The 14,187-nt window shown below is 47.4% G+C and overlaps 1 long non-coding RNA gene across 1 annotated transcript; it reads right to left on the bottom strand.

The window, feature by feature from the left end:
- Nucleotides 1-2,275: 2,275 nt before the first annotated feature.
- LOC119512200 lies at nt 2,276-13,383 on the bottom strand. Its single transcript, XR_005212329.1, has 3 exons — nt 11,657-13,383; nt 5,803-6,129; nt 2,276-3,554 (listed from the first exon to the last, which is right to left on the bottom strand). It is a non-coding gene; the product is annotated as an uncharacterized LOC119512200 (long non-coding RNA).
- Nucleotides 13,384-14,187: the final 804 nt, after the last annotated feature.

Here is a 14,187-nt window from a genome sequence, read left to right as displayed (position 1 = left end):
ATGACCAAGGCTTTCTACCTACTGCCCTCTGAACACATCCCAGATTGGCACCTGGTCTTCCCGCTGCAATGTAAAATGGCCTGCCCATCTCGTGTTAGGCCCGAGTCAGAAAAGAGCTCCTTGTAAGCGTATGGCACCACATCCTTGTGGGTTTTTCTTAGGAACAGAGGTTCTGCCTGATTCAGCTGAGACATGTGTGCCTAGTAACTATCCCCATTAGTTACAGTATTGGGTATGTTGAAAGCGGGAGGAGTGGGGAGACCACGGCAAAAGGAAAAAGGGGCCTCAGTGCGCTCTGGCTTCCTCAGCCATGGGGGCTTCCAAGAGACGGTGTGAGTTGGTTTTAGGCTCACAGAGAAGCTTTTCTTTAGTTGATGCAAAGTCGTGGGTGTGATGCTTGGAGAACAGCAGGGCGGTTTCCTGGAGAGTTGCTCCGTGCCCGGCTCCTTTGGGAATCTCAGTGGGGCAAAGAGAAGGCTCTCCTCTGCCTGCCATTCCAGGGGGTCTTGGCAAACAGTTTCCAGGTTTAGGAACATTGAACCCACAAGCTGTCATCCTATACTTGACCAGGCATTCTCTGCCATTGAGTCTTTCCATCCTCTGGCATTACCCTGAGTTTGTTCCAAATGGATTTCTTTTGATATCACCCCCAACTAAATGTGTTTTGATTTCTTACTACTCTTCCAAAGTAATTTCGGATTCTAATCTTATCCCATCAGGTGAAGACACCCTCTACCACCATCCTCTCTCTGCATAAACCGTCAGACTGGTGCCATCTCTAACTTCATGAGCACAACCTCGATTCTAATCAGTCCTTATAGGTAAAAGCAATTCTACATCATCTGCAGCAATTTGAAGCGGATCCCCAGTCACCCAGGTAGGGGGGGAAATTGCAGAAAACATTCTATTTCCACCGTCCTCCTGTTTCTGCACTTTTCTCAGTTCCACCCGTAAGCTGCTGACAAGTTTATTAATTCTAGCAAAGGGTCTCTCTACCCTTGGGATCTACCCAAAAGGGTTTACCACCCTCCATACTATGCTGAGTAGGTCCTGAGTTCCTACCAGTGAAGGGACATTTTGCGACCCCCCTTCCACTCTTACATATCCTCCCTAATGATCAGAACCACAAGGCCATTGACCCCTGAATGTCTGCAGCTTACAGCCTAACAGGCTGGCTTTCTGACATTGAAAAACGCCACTGGCTCTTGGAGGGTCCTGGAAATACGTTTTCCCCCTCTGCAACAGAAGTAGAAAATTGCCTTTGTTAGAGTCTCCCAGATGCTGAAAGGAGAGAAGTGGTCTGAGAATGGTGAGCTGGACAGAATCCAAAGCTACTGTGTATCTTTCTGATTCCTTTTGGCCAGATTCTTTGAGCATCATAGCGCTTTGCATGAAAGTGCTACAGAGGGAAGGCCTGCCCGTTTCTGCCCTCCCAAATGATAGACCAATGGCAGTTTGTGCCCAATTTGAAAAGCAAACAAACAAAAAACCTGTCAGTGAGCAGCTTCTGTGGCCAAAGCTAATCGAGGGTCTTAAGCTGTGTCACAAAACCCCAAGAAATGGGGTGCTTCCCAAAGCCCCAAGGTCACGGCTGCAGTGGGCCTGAGGATGGGGGTGCCACTCCTGAGTGATGCTGGGGTGCTGATGCACCCCCAGTTGGGGATTCCACTCCTCTGAAGCCCCCAGCTACTTGAAGGGGCCTCCCACAGAACTCAGGTCAGAAAATGCAGGCTCATTTTCTCCAGCACGTCTCCTTAATCCTTTTAGGGTGAAACCCTGCACTTCTCCACAGGAAAGACCTGCTTTTCACAGAGAAGCCAAGCGGGTCATTCCCCGTCCTTTCTGCTAGGTGCTTGCCTGGGAACTGATTTGGGGATGATTTTCTCCCTAGGACCTACCTAGGGACAGAATTATATTGTGATGGCTATTATTTTCTGATACTCAATATTCTTGTGACTTAGCATTACCTGTCATTTTTACCTTTGTTATGGGATTCGATTCTTATCTTAATTTACTTGGGAAAGCTTGTGCTTTATTCTGTGATGTTTCTTCTTTGTTCTTTCCTGGAGGAAGAAAGTTAAATTAAAATAAAAAAAGAAGAGAATCATGTGAAAAAAAAAAAGGTGTACATAATTCTCAAAGCCCCTAAAATATGAATTTTTTTCTGAACTCAGATTTCAAGTGCTTTAATCACACAATGTCAGATATCTAGATGAACCTGGTGAAGATCACCAGGTTACTCAGACATCAATGTTTTGACAACATTTTAGTTCCATGTATTTGCAGAGTATTTAGCCAAGGCTAAGGGAAGAAAAGGGTAAATAAAAACATCCAGGTTTCCTGTTTGGCCAGAAAGATGGCACTCATTAAATCAGGTCAATAACTGAAAATTGAAACTCAAGTAAGACTTGAAAAACAAGCAAACAAACAACCTTTTACTTTGAAATATTCTATATATTTCTTAGAAACCCATTCATTAACAGATTTTGTCATCTCTACTAGTCTTTTGGTGAGTAGATAATGCTACGTACTAGACAATAATCAAAACATCAACTTGCTTCATTACTTTCCCTACAAGTGTGGGTTTCATTTCTTCTTCTTGCCCCATTTGCAAAGAGGGAAGAAAAGAAGAGCAACCATGAGACGCAGTGGGGTAGAGAGAGTGATGACAATTGTCTAACGATGGATATCCCAGGCAGAAGACTGGCCATGCCTAAGTCCACAGACCAAGGCCAAGGGACCAGTCTTGTTTCCTTAGGATGTGTTCACACAGCACCAACTCAGGTGACTGGAAAGCAAATCGATTCCTTTGAGTGGCCTGGGGCCCTCCACTTGAACCCTCCCAACAAATGGTCACAGTTAAAAGCTTTACTCAAGATAGGAATTCAGGAAAATTTATTAGTGTTTATGGACACACCTAAGGCTATGTCTGAAGGTGGTCAAGGCAACTGATTAAAAAGCCAATTGTGTGTGTGTGTGTGTGTGTGTGTGTGTACATGTGGCATATGTATATTTGGTACATTCAACCTCTATATAACCATTGTATATGGACAAAAAAGGTAGTTATATGCAAATAAAAGATGGCTATATGTGAAAAACATAGATGGCCATCTCCTAAGAGTCCAAAGTCCATGAGAAATAATATTTTCACTCTATTAATGTAATAAGCTGCTTTTGAGACACCATCTTTGACTCATCAACTTTTTAGAACATTTTAGCAGTAAACTGAGCCTAATTCCATAGTCTCATCCTCGAGGCCAAGGACAGCCTTCTATTGGCTTATCCAGTGGAACAGCACCCAGCTCAGGCTCAGGACAGACGTAAACCATCTCAGCTCCCCCCACCCCCACCCTGAGAAGAGGTGGGCAGGTGGTCCTGGCGCTGGGACCACGGTGATGGCCATGAAGCTTGCAGGGGACTGTGCCAGCAAAACACACCCTGAGTGTTAGGAGAAAACAGCAAACAGTGAAGAGGTTTTCTCTCTTTTCTCTGCTCTGGCATCCACTCCTCGGTATGGAGAGGAGAACAGATCAGAATGGATTTGATTGCACAACCTGAAGAAACAAAAGTGGGCTTATATAATAAACAGAGAAGAAGTCAATACTATTTACAAACATGAAGCATCTCCATTGAGAGCGGGACTGAGCACTGGGCACATCTAGGACAGGGCAATGCCGATGCGAATGGGGTGGGGCCCCCACAGCCGCCCCCGCCCCGAACAACAGGTTTCTCACGGGCATTCATCATCTCCTCCCCAGTCAGCCCCAGCTGAGTTAATCTTTGTACAGATTGCACTCTGTTCAAGCAGAGAATCTGGAAGTGGGGCCAAGGGAGGGTTTTCTCCTCCCGTAACTTTGGAGAGAGCATTGTTGTAGACTACGCAGAAAGGGAATCTGGCAGCAGGAGTCTTTTCTATCTTCCTGGCTGTGGAGTGAACAGGTGGCCCCAAATCTGTCTATGCAGTGGAGATTGGGGGCGGGTAGGGACAGGATGAATCTGAAAATATAATGTCCTGAAACTTAACATCGGAACCACATAAAGGAGAGGGAATAAGCCATAAGGAAGTATTCTCAAAAATTTCCACTGAATTATCATTAATGTTGTAAGAAATTGCAAGTGCTTGGATGAGAAGGAGGAGCAGGTATTGGTTGACGGCCACCAGCTCGTCATAAAATGCATCTGAAGTCTTTGTTTTTGTTTTTCAAGTTTATGATGATTTTGTATTCTATTGGAAAAGATATCTGTGCTTGTTTTAATGTGAATATACTCTTTTTAAATTAGGTATCAGTTAAGTTACTTAACTTGTCCCCAAAGAATCATCTAGCAAATTGATGCTCCAGGAAGATGGACCTCCATCGTTCTGTGACTTGCCTTCTGTAACCTGGAAACATCACCTGCACCCGCAGTAGCTATGAGTTTAACAAGTGCAGCTGTGGAGCAGGATTTTGGTTATTAAAACAAAGCAGAGATGCCCCAGTGACAGGAGGAGGATGCACAGAGCACTAAGTCAGCCCCACCCTGCCGACTCAGTTTCCTCTCTCCGTAGCATTCTCTCCTTATTACTTTATTACTGCTGCCCCACTCTGCCTGCCACAGGACTAAGCAACTATCTTTAAAACTCCTGGCCCAGATGAGGATGAAGCTGGTTTCTGGTGATTTCTCTTAGCCTAGATGAGTCAGGCAATATTTTTTTTTTTATTTCAAAAAGACCAGGGAAAAACCCATGAAGACCAAATAGAAAATTGAGTATAAGGAACATCAAAAGTCAGCTTTCTTGCCCCCTCCACATTTTCTTGCCTGAGATAATCAAATTTGATCTCAGAGGACTGGCAGAGCTTTGCTGCTATTTTACCCCAATGCCAGCTCAGGACCCCTTCTAGGTTCTGGTCTCTTGGACATCTGGAAAAGAAGGAACTGTCAGCAAAGCCCAAATGTTACCTGTGACATAGGCTCCTCGCCAGTCTCCTTTTTCTCTCCATCTCTGTCTCCATCTGCCCTCTCTCTGCCTCTCTTTGTATCTATCTGTCTCTTGGTCTCTCTCTCTCCCTATTACATATTTATGTGTCTGTGCGTGTATATATACATATATACATATATATATTTTGCATTGAGGATCTAAAATATATAGAAAGAGAGATGAATGGATGGATGGATGGATAGATAGAGATAACAAGTCTATCTTTGCCACCCACTCAGAAGCTTCCCACTCAGTAATTCAGTATGAGAGGTTTATTTTTCATCGAGGGATAGTAAAAATGGTTGAATGGCAAATTAAATAATCCCAACCCTTAGGCGAGATGCCAAGTCCTACCTACACTTCTGCCTCAGCCCTGAATTGTACCAAGTGTAAAATAATACTAGATTCAGACAACAAATATAACATCCACGCAAGAATTCTACCCTTAATGTAATGAGTGCAGCCTTATCACAAAAGCATAATTCAGACAAAAAGCACTGAGCTTCCAGTGAGAATATGTAGGAGGCTGAAAAATAGTTCAATTGAATTATTTCATTACAGTCTATACTGTAGTATAAGCAGGTAGACAATATTTATATAACAATATCAATGATATATCTTAGGCTCTCCCTCTACCATAGTAAAGAAATTGATAGAGAGGGAAAAGAATCTACTTAGTTGGAAGTAATTCATCCTCATTTTCAGACCAAACCCTACAATCAAATTCAGCCTCTGAAATTTGGTCAAATTGCATGATTTTGTCTCCACTCTGACCTTTGGAATCTGGCTTATTAAGGTGGGGTCTGCTAGCACAGCCAGTCTGTCCTGATAGTAAACTGACTTACCGGAAAGAAGCCAATTCAGCCAGGCAACCAGCTACTAATCAGCCAGTATCTGGTTAATCTTTACTGCTTACAAGTTCTCAGTTTTTGAAACTGCTTGCCTCCAGGTGGCTGAAAGAGACTTTTCTTCTCACTTTTGTCTTTTCGGCGCAGCCCCTCGGAGGGCAGGCAGGACGGCCTTTTGCGGGAAGGGTCATTGTACAACGCAGAAAAGATTCGGTGACAGCAACTGGTTCTTCTAGCCAAGATGCACCGCAGAGGGCAGAGCATCCGCTTGCTTCTGCTTCCGCTAAGTTCCAGACCTCTCTCTACACTGTGAATGGGCCAGAGCTGTGTAAATAGGGGTGACATTAGTGCACAATCATTGCCATCAGTGGAGACTCTCATTCATTCTGAAAAAGAAACACCAAAATTAACCAGAGTCCTGTCTGTGGTCTCTGGGTTAACGGAAAGGACATTTTGCAGGGTCACTGTGTGTTAAGGATGCACTTTGGCCATCTCCCCTGGCAGGGTCAGTTGGAGGGAGAGCAAATCACTCAGTAAACAGAGAGAAGAGAGATGCTTATACTTAATAAGCCATTGCAAATGGAAAAAGCAAGCTCCTACCCAATGCGATTCTCTCTAGAAGCAAATGGCTTGGATCCAAGCACTACAAAGCTCTTTCAGAATGCTGAGAGGTCTCCACTCCCAGCGTCCCCAGAAAGTAATCCCTGCTGCACTTTTCTCTTTCACACAGAAGGAGTTTTAACAAGGGAAGAGGACATCGTTTTGCCTGTGTGCGTGCATGTGTCACATGGGTGATTTTTTTCTTTTGTCTGAAGTTACAGATCTCCTGATGTGTGCTACAGTGCTCTCTCCGGGGAGCAGACACAGCAATTAAAGGGGAGGGCAAGATGAGCTCTGGCTGCTGAGGGGCTGGGAACCACAATGCCCCACCTTTGGGCCCCCCCGAACCCCAAAGAGCTAAAACACCGCCGAGCTCTCGCAGTCCAGCAAGGAGCAAAGTTGGCCTGGTGGTGAGAGGGAGATAGAGGTCTCCGCCAAAGCTTGCCACTCTGGTTTCTCTCATCTCTGCCTTGTGCCAACCCTCCTGTCAGAAGAAAGAAGCAGTGTGGTTCAGTGGGCTGCATTAAAGCTCAGGCTGGGAGCTTAGCCATGACCCCATCGCCACAGTCATCTCCATTTATTATTTTGCACCCAGTCTTGATACTTGCACTTAAAATGCAGGAATGAAAACACTAACCTGTCTCCCCAGGTTGTTAAAAGGAACAACAAATTTAAAAGGGGAAAAAATGGATAACAGAGCAATTTGTAAATATACTACATATAAATACTAAATCAGGCGGCATGACGTTACCACAAATAGGACCATGTAAAGAAGTAGCTGGGTGATTTGTACATGGGGATAGCTTCAAATTCAAATCATCCCAAACAGGGAGTTCCAAGAAGCAGAATTCCAGCTCTCCTGCTTGCTCGGTTGCTATTTTTCAGCCCTTTTCTAGGAGAAAGGACTTCGAAGTTTCTTCCCTACCAGTTGCCCCATAGCCAAGGTCTGGAGCTCTAGCATTTCTTTTAATTTCAGTTTGAATAAATCAAAGAGTCCAGGAAGAAGACAAGAAGCAGTTTGCTCCCTTCTCCACTTAAGAGAGAGTGCCTCGCTAGGCTCCTTCTAGAAACAAAGAAAGGGAGAGGCTCACTAGGAAGATATAGCCTCTTGATTGTCCAGCTTCTGATTATGAGGGGTCAAAACATGGTTTTGGTCAGTGCGAGTTTCGTGGACTCCTCCATCTTGGTCATTTTATGGGTATGGACCATAAAATCTTCTCCTTTCTCCTCTTCCCCTGAGACCACCATGGTCTCCTCCCACCTACCCATCCTGTTTGAAGACTCTCACCATCTGACTTACAGGGCACGAGAGTACTGGAAAAGTCCAGCCTACCTGCCCAAATCATTCTCCACCCCTCTTATGATCCAAGACTTTGTAGTTTATTCCCTACCTCTTCTGGCAATTCCTTATTTTTTATTCCTTTTGAGAATTAGAAGAGAATTTTAGATTTTTCAGGCAGCTTTCTCAAGAAAGGGTCACAAGTTACAGAATCCTCAAGTATTGTAACTGGCTTTGATCCAAACCCTGTTTCGGTAGAGTCAATTGGTGACATTATTCCGATTTTTCTAAGTTAAGAGACTGGCACTTTTTCTACACATACACAAACAGATACAGGTGATGAATGGAAGCAAAAGTATAGTAGTAAAACTCTAAGGGAAAAATATCTTACTCTGAAATGAGAAGTGTTCTGAGAGACAGTCACACTTCTCTACTCCAAGAAGAAAGGAAATGGGGCCATTGGCTGTTCACAAATCAAGGTCAAATAGGTTCCAATATGGGAATCTGATTTAGCAAAAATTGCAAGGTGTCAGGTTGTAATACCTGGAATGTGTCATTAAATACTGTGCTTGAGATGAGCGGGAGGAGGGCCTTCCCTGTCCAACTCTAGTCCTTAGGGTTGATTCTTTTACTCCAGAGGCTGGGGTTTGGTGTATACACCCCACCTGTCAGACTAGGTACCTAGGTACCTGGAAGAAAGGTATATCCATGCTTTTCCTGAATAATCTGGAGGAATACCCTTCTATCTTCAGTTGACAGCTTCTGGGGAAAGAAAGTGAAGGAAAGAGAGAAGAAGTTGTTCTTCCAGGATTGAAAGCTGATAAATATGGGTTATCAGCCACATGAGAATCTTTATACCTTGACATGTAAACAATTCTCAATCCCAATCTTGTTAATCATGCCAGAATCTGGCTGAAGTTTCAGAGCACTATGTCCTGATACTCAAAATAGCACAGCTTTAAGTCCCAGCCTAGCTGGACCTCACTGTCTTCCTCTGTCAATGGAGATAACCGCAAGGCTCGCCTTGTAATACTCGAGCTGAAGGATCTTGGCAGTTGAAACGCACTGTGCAAACGTCAGCCTGCCCTCTGCTCTTCCTGGGCAGACACCTCCTGGGTCACCTGCACCCACCTCTATGCCACCTCTACCCATGCGTGACTACTCTTCCATCAGAGCAGACAGCGCTCCTTGGCCAGCTGGAGCTGGTACCAGCAGCGAACTTGGAAAAGCCACTTTGGTTTTGCATGGACTAGATCAGGAAGAACTCTGCAGAGTATGGACCTGGCTGGTGGTAGGAAATTGTGGCCTTTCCTCTGAATCATAATCACAAGCAGCTCTAGGCCAGGGGCAGACTGAGCCAAGGACAGAGTGCTCCCTGATCCAGAGTGCTCCCTCATCACAAAATAGACAAAGGTCATGGGACTGCCCTGCTTATCCTTTCTTCCAGCAGTTGCTAGAAACTCCAGGGTGACTGCAGACCAAAGAATGAGGATGGTGGGAATCTGATGCCATGAACCCCTGGAAGACAGGAGAGACAGCTCTACAGCCACTTCTCTCGTCTCCTCTTCCCTTGGTTCATATTTTCCTTCTTTCCTCCCAAAAGACCATTTGCTTTTACCATGATGGCAGGAAGGTGGAAGAGGAGACTTCCCTGTGGCAGGGACATGGAGAGAGCCAGCGAAAAGACTACTGGGTCTAACTGCCCTGGGGAAGGTACAAGGTGTCTGGACTCCATGTCAGTTTGTGGATGCATATACACACACCCCGAACATCTTCCCAAGTGGGTATTGGCTTATAAAATATCCCATTTTTAGCTTGAGGAGAAAGTAGATTTTAAAAATACACACAAGCCAACTTTACACACCACTGGTTTTCCAGATGCACTCTCAAGATATGAAACAAAGAGTGATCTCACATATTTAACAGATTCTTTCATCTTAATTTTCCCTAATATTCTTACAATGTTGACTGCCCATTAAATCATGATGCATGTTAAAGAAGAAGGGGAGGGGAGCCTTTTTCTAGTACTGGAACGCAAAAGTTAAAGATCAGAGGCTTGAAATAATTATCAGGATGTTTTCACTCCGTTAAAACCTGTGGCTAGTTCTTAGCATTACTGCAATATATTTGTGTATTTGCACTTTTTCAAAAAATGATTGTACATCTGACATCATGGTCTACCATTACAATACTGGGTAGGGACAAGAAGCAGGTGTTCTAATCTCCACTCAATAAACCCAGAGAGTGAGGCCTGGCAGGGCAGACAGTGCTCAGTCCTTTACCCAATGTGTCTGGGCCTAGACCCGTGACAGCTACCGCTCTCCCCAGGGGTTCTGGACACAAGACTGCCACAGCAGGTTGGATCACCAGACCCCATTTCCGCAGTGTCTGTGGCAGACGCAGCGGCTGTTCTCTCCCTCTGGCCTTTTGCTTCGAGGCATGGAGACAGTTCCCTCACATTGTTAAAACCCAGGTCAGATGACATCCGTGAAGTTCTCGGGGAAGTGTGGTTTGGGCCTGGCTGGTACTTCTTCCTTCTCCTCTGTATTTTCACAGCCGGTCCAGGGACACCTGCCTCTCTGCTACCTCCCCAGATTCAGCAAAAGTTCTCCGGACCTGACAGTGGTGTGCCACCCATACTTGTTTTTCTCCGCAGCCACTTGCCCTGGCAGTGGCTGGGAACCCTCAGGATGGCCTGGCCCTCCTCGAGCTCCCACTCCACCTGCCGGTGGACCAGGCCCTAGGGCTCCCTCTGGAGCCCAGCTTCCTCAACCCTCCCCAGGGGCCCCTCCTCAGCTTCACCACAGAGCAGCCCCCAATTTCCCGACGGCTCCTCAGAACCCAGCCCCCCCACCCCGAGGAGACGCGGAGGTTTCTGCTCTCCCGAGGCCTCTCCAGGACCGAATTGCACTGAATGGCACACTTCTTTTTAACAGTGCTGCCATTATCCTCTTTCACTTCCTTCCAGTCGGTCTCTTGCCTCCCTTTCCCGTCCCTCTGGAAACTTCGTTTGCTGCGGATCTCTTTAAAAGTGCCTGTTTCTTCGGAAAACAGGTTCTCACGCCCCAGGCTCGCTGGGACTTTTGATCACCGGCAAGAAGGACAGAGTGAAAGAGCTTGAACGACACGAGGGTCCTATAAAAGCAGGTGCAAGAGGGTCCTTCCTCTCTGTCTGGGGGGAGTACCGCCAGGAGACGGTCCCCGGGCGGGTGGGCACTGCCTGGGATGTATCTCGACTCCTGGGAAGTTCCCGAGTGTGTGTGTGAGTTGGAGGGGTGGGGGGCCAAGGTCCCGACGTGCAGAAGAAGGGGTACCCTCCACGCCCGCCCTGGGCGGCTCGTCAGTCTTAACCCACCCAGATTCGGCTTTTTGCTGCTCCCGTTAGATGGCGCTGAAGACTTTCGAACCACTTGTGAAAGTGCGCCTGGCCCGGAACAAAAAGGACCGCGAGGTGTGAGTGCGAGTGTGCGTGAATGTGAGCGTGAGTGTGACTGTGGCCGCGGGCGCACGCGCGTGGGGCTGGCACAGGGTGCAGGCGTCGTCCTGGCACCGCGCGTGGCTCCCTTCCCAGGCGAGCCCAGCCCGGGCGCAGGGCGCGACCCTGGCCGGCGGTGGGTGAGGGGGCTGTCTGACCTCCGGCCCCCAAGCACGGCCCGCCGAGAACTTCCGCCTCGTCCCTTCCTTTTTCCCACTTCTGGTGGTTCCTGAGACCCTGGAAAGGCTCCCCCGGAGAGGAACCGGGACACGCCCGCGGCCCAATCCTACCTCCCAGCGCTGCGCCGGCCGCCACCGCGCCCTGCGGCCCAGGCGGCCCGAGCTGCGGCCTCCGGAAGCCGGCGCTGGGCTGAACATTAACCGGGGCCTCGGTGCGGAGGAAGAAAGGGAGCCGTGACTTTCAGAGTCCAGACATGCGGCTCAGAGGAGAGCCTCGACAACACACACGCTCAGGCCCTTTTCTCCGTGTTGACTTACCAAGCGCCAGTTTTCAGCAAACCTGGTGTTCTCTTTTTAAAAGCAAGGTGCAGGTGCAGATTTTGTTTTTAAATCGTTCAAATGGAAATTGTCGTTCAGTGTAAGGTTTAATAAACTTAGTGCGTGCATGTGTTTCAAACCACACAAGGGCAAACTTTATCGCCAGTCTCCAACCCTGGTGGAGCCCATGTGAAGTCAAACAGCCACTTTTTTTTTTTTAAGCCCTTGGGGAGCACAGGGCGTAAGATGAAACAGTCAACTTTAAAATAACTGTTTAACTAGTGATCAGGGAGCGCACTTTCCCTCCCCCACCGAGTTCACCTCTTCTCCCACATCCTCCGAGCAAAGGGATTTAACGATGAAGAGGTTCCATCTCCTAGTTCTCTCCTTAATGTCCGCGTGAGCGTGCACTGCCTTGGAAAAGGGATGTGTTTCTCCGAAATCGAGGAAGTGCAGGAGCGGAGCGGTCCTTTGTGCCTTCCCTTGGCTGGGAACCTTCCCGCCGGGTAGGTTCTCCTTTAAGGGAGTGGCGCTCCCCTATGAATATTTCATGTCGGTCGCCGGCTCCGGCGGACACGAACGGGCTCCCGCGGCACACGCGGGCCACGTCCCCGGGCGCGCGGTTGCCGGCGCCGTAAACACTTGTCTTCCCACGGAGAGAAAGAGCGAGGCTGGGAGGGGCTGGGGGGATTAGCGGGAGGACGGGGTCAGGGAGAGAGGGGGCTGGGGACGAGGAGTCGGGCTCGGGGTGAGCCGGACGTGGGGTTCATTTCCATAAGAAAGCCGGGCCCGCGGTCGGAGGAAGGCTTTCTCGCCGCTACCCCCTTCCGCCAGACCCCGTTTTCTGCAAAGAAGCGGACTCCTGGGCTCGCAGCCCTAAGTCTGCCCTCTTGTCTTTGATGGTGGTTGATAAAAAGTGGTTTCAGATTTTGCCCAGAATAAGGCCGGTTTCCTGTCTGTGTATCGAGTGGAAGAACCGCGCCGGGTGAGTCCAGAGCTCGCGGCACCGCGCAAGGAGGGTGGAGGCGTGGGGAGGGCGAGGCGAGGAGGCGCCCAGGCTGAGAAAGTTCTCCGGTAGGTTTCTGGAAGGGGAGCGGGGTTGAAATGCAGTCCCCGAACACAGCAGTGGAGGGGGGCAGTGATGGGGTCGGCCGAGGACTGGAGGTCGGGACCCCCCCCCCCCCAGACGAGAGCCAAGGCGAGCAGCGCGTGGGAAAGTCTGGCCCGCGCTGCCGCGTCGCTCTTCAAAGACTCAGGAAACTTTCCCTCCGCCGACCCTCTTCCAGCGAAGGAATAAAGTGAACTTGCTCAGTTATTCGATTCCACTAACGGTTCAGTTCTTTCTGCTTTCGCGTTAAGTTTCTTTTCGGCTTTCAGTGTGAACAGCAGCCATGTGTCCTGAATTCTATTTTATATATATATATATTACTAGGTACTTTATGATCCCATCTGGAGAAATTAAAATCCAGATCTGTAATGTTTATTCTTAGATAGTTTACAAAAAGAAAAAAAAAAAAGTGTTAGACACATGTCTGCAAATATAACAAAAGTACTTTCCCTTCTGCTTGAAAAGTTGCCTGCAAATGGCTTCGCTTTATCGATTCTGGACCACCTGTGCTTTCCAGTGAAATTAAATCGGGTCACCAATCAGATCTAGCAATTAAATACCAATTATGACTATTAATGAGTTTATTACTAATGATTGGAGTTGAGGACTCCAAATCCACTCAGAGTAATCAAGCTGTTTTAAAATTCTGCTACCTAAGATTTTCACGGCACTCCACCCCCCAGAAGGAGGGTTAAAAAAAAAAAAAAAAAAAAAAAAGTCCGGGATTTTGTTTGCAAAGAGTTCGCCAGTAGGTGTCCGTGCTCAATAGTGAATTTCTTACTCTCAGGAAAGTTTATTGCAACTTCTGGGAAATAATGGCGTCTTCCTTTCTGGGCATGTCCAGTTATGCAAACTGTAATCGATGATGTTGGTTACAACATACTTGGTTTGGATGCAGAATGGAGGGGTGGAGGTTGCACTTCTCTCTCCCATTATTCTTTTGATGATGAAAACCCTGAAGATTTTAAGGAACAAATGTTTTAAATCTTCCTGAGGGGTAACGGATATCAGGATGACTGGGAGGTGAGGAAGTGAAGGGTGGTGGTGGTGAACAGAGGAAGCAAAGATGAAATAAGGAACTTGGTCTAAATTTTTTAATTGCTTTTTGCTCATGGGTTGAAATGGATTTGGCCTGTCATAAACTGAGCAACTGTTTGACGAGAAAAGGTTACTGAAGATAGTCTGTTGGTTTAAAGGCTACTTTGGCTGGGTTTATTATTGAAGATGGTTCACCACCCTTCCTTGCTTCTTTGTTGGCTCCTCTTCTTATCCCAAATGGAAGTCCATACTCGGTTCTGGAATGGAAAGAGGGGACATGGAGAGTGGGAGGGAATTAATTGCTATTGGAACCCACAACAAGTAAAGAGAAGGGGGCCCAGGCCAACCAACAGGCAGCAGGCAGGATAGGGGACTGGGCACTTGG

This window comes from Choloepus didactylus, chromosome 17, assembly GCF_015220235.1.
Source record: "Choloepus didactylus isolate mChoDid1 chromosome 17, mChoDid1.pri, whole genome shotgun sequence".
Lineage (NCBI taxonomy): Eukaryota > Metazoa > Chordata > Mammalia > Pilosa > Megalonychidae > Choloepus > Choloepus didactylus.
Note: the sequence above shows the minus strand (reverse complement) of the source record. Positions and strands in the feature narration are given on the sequence as shown.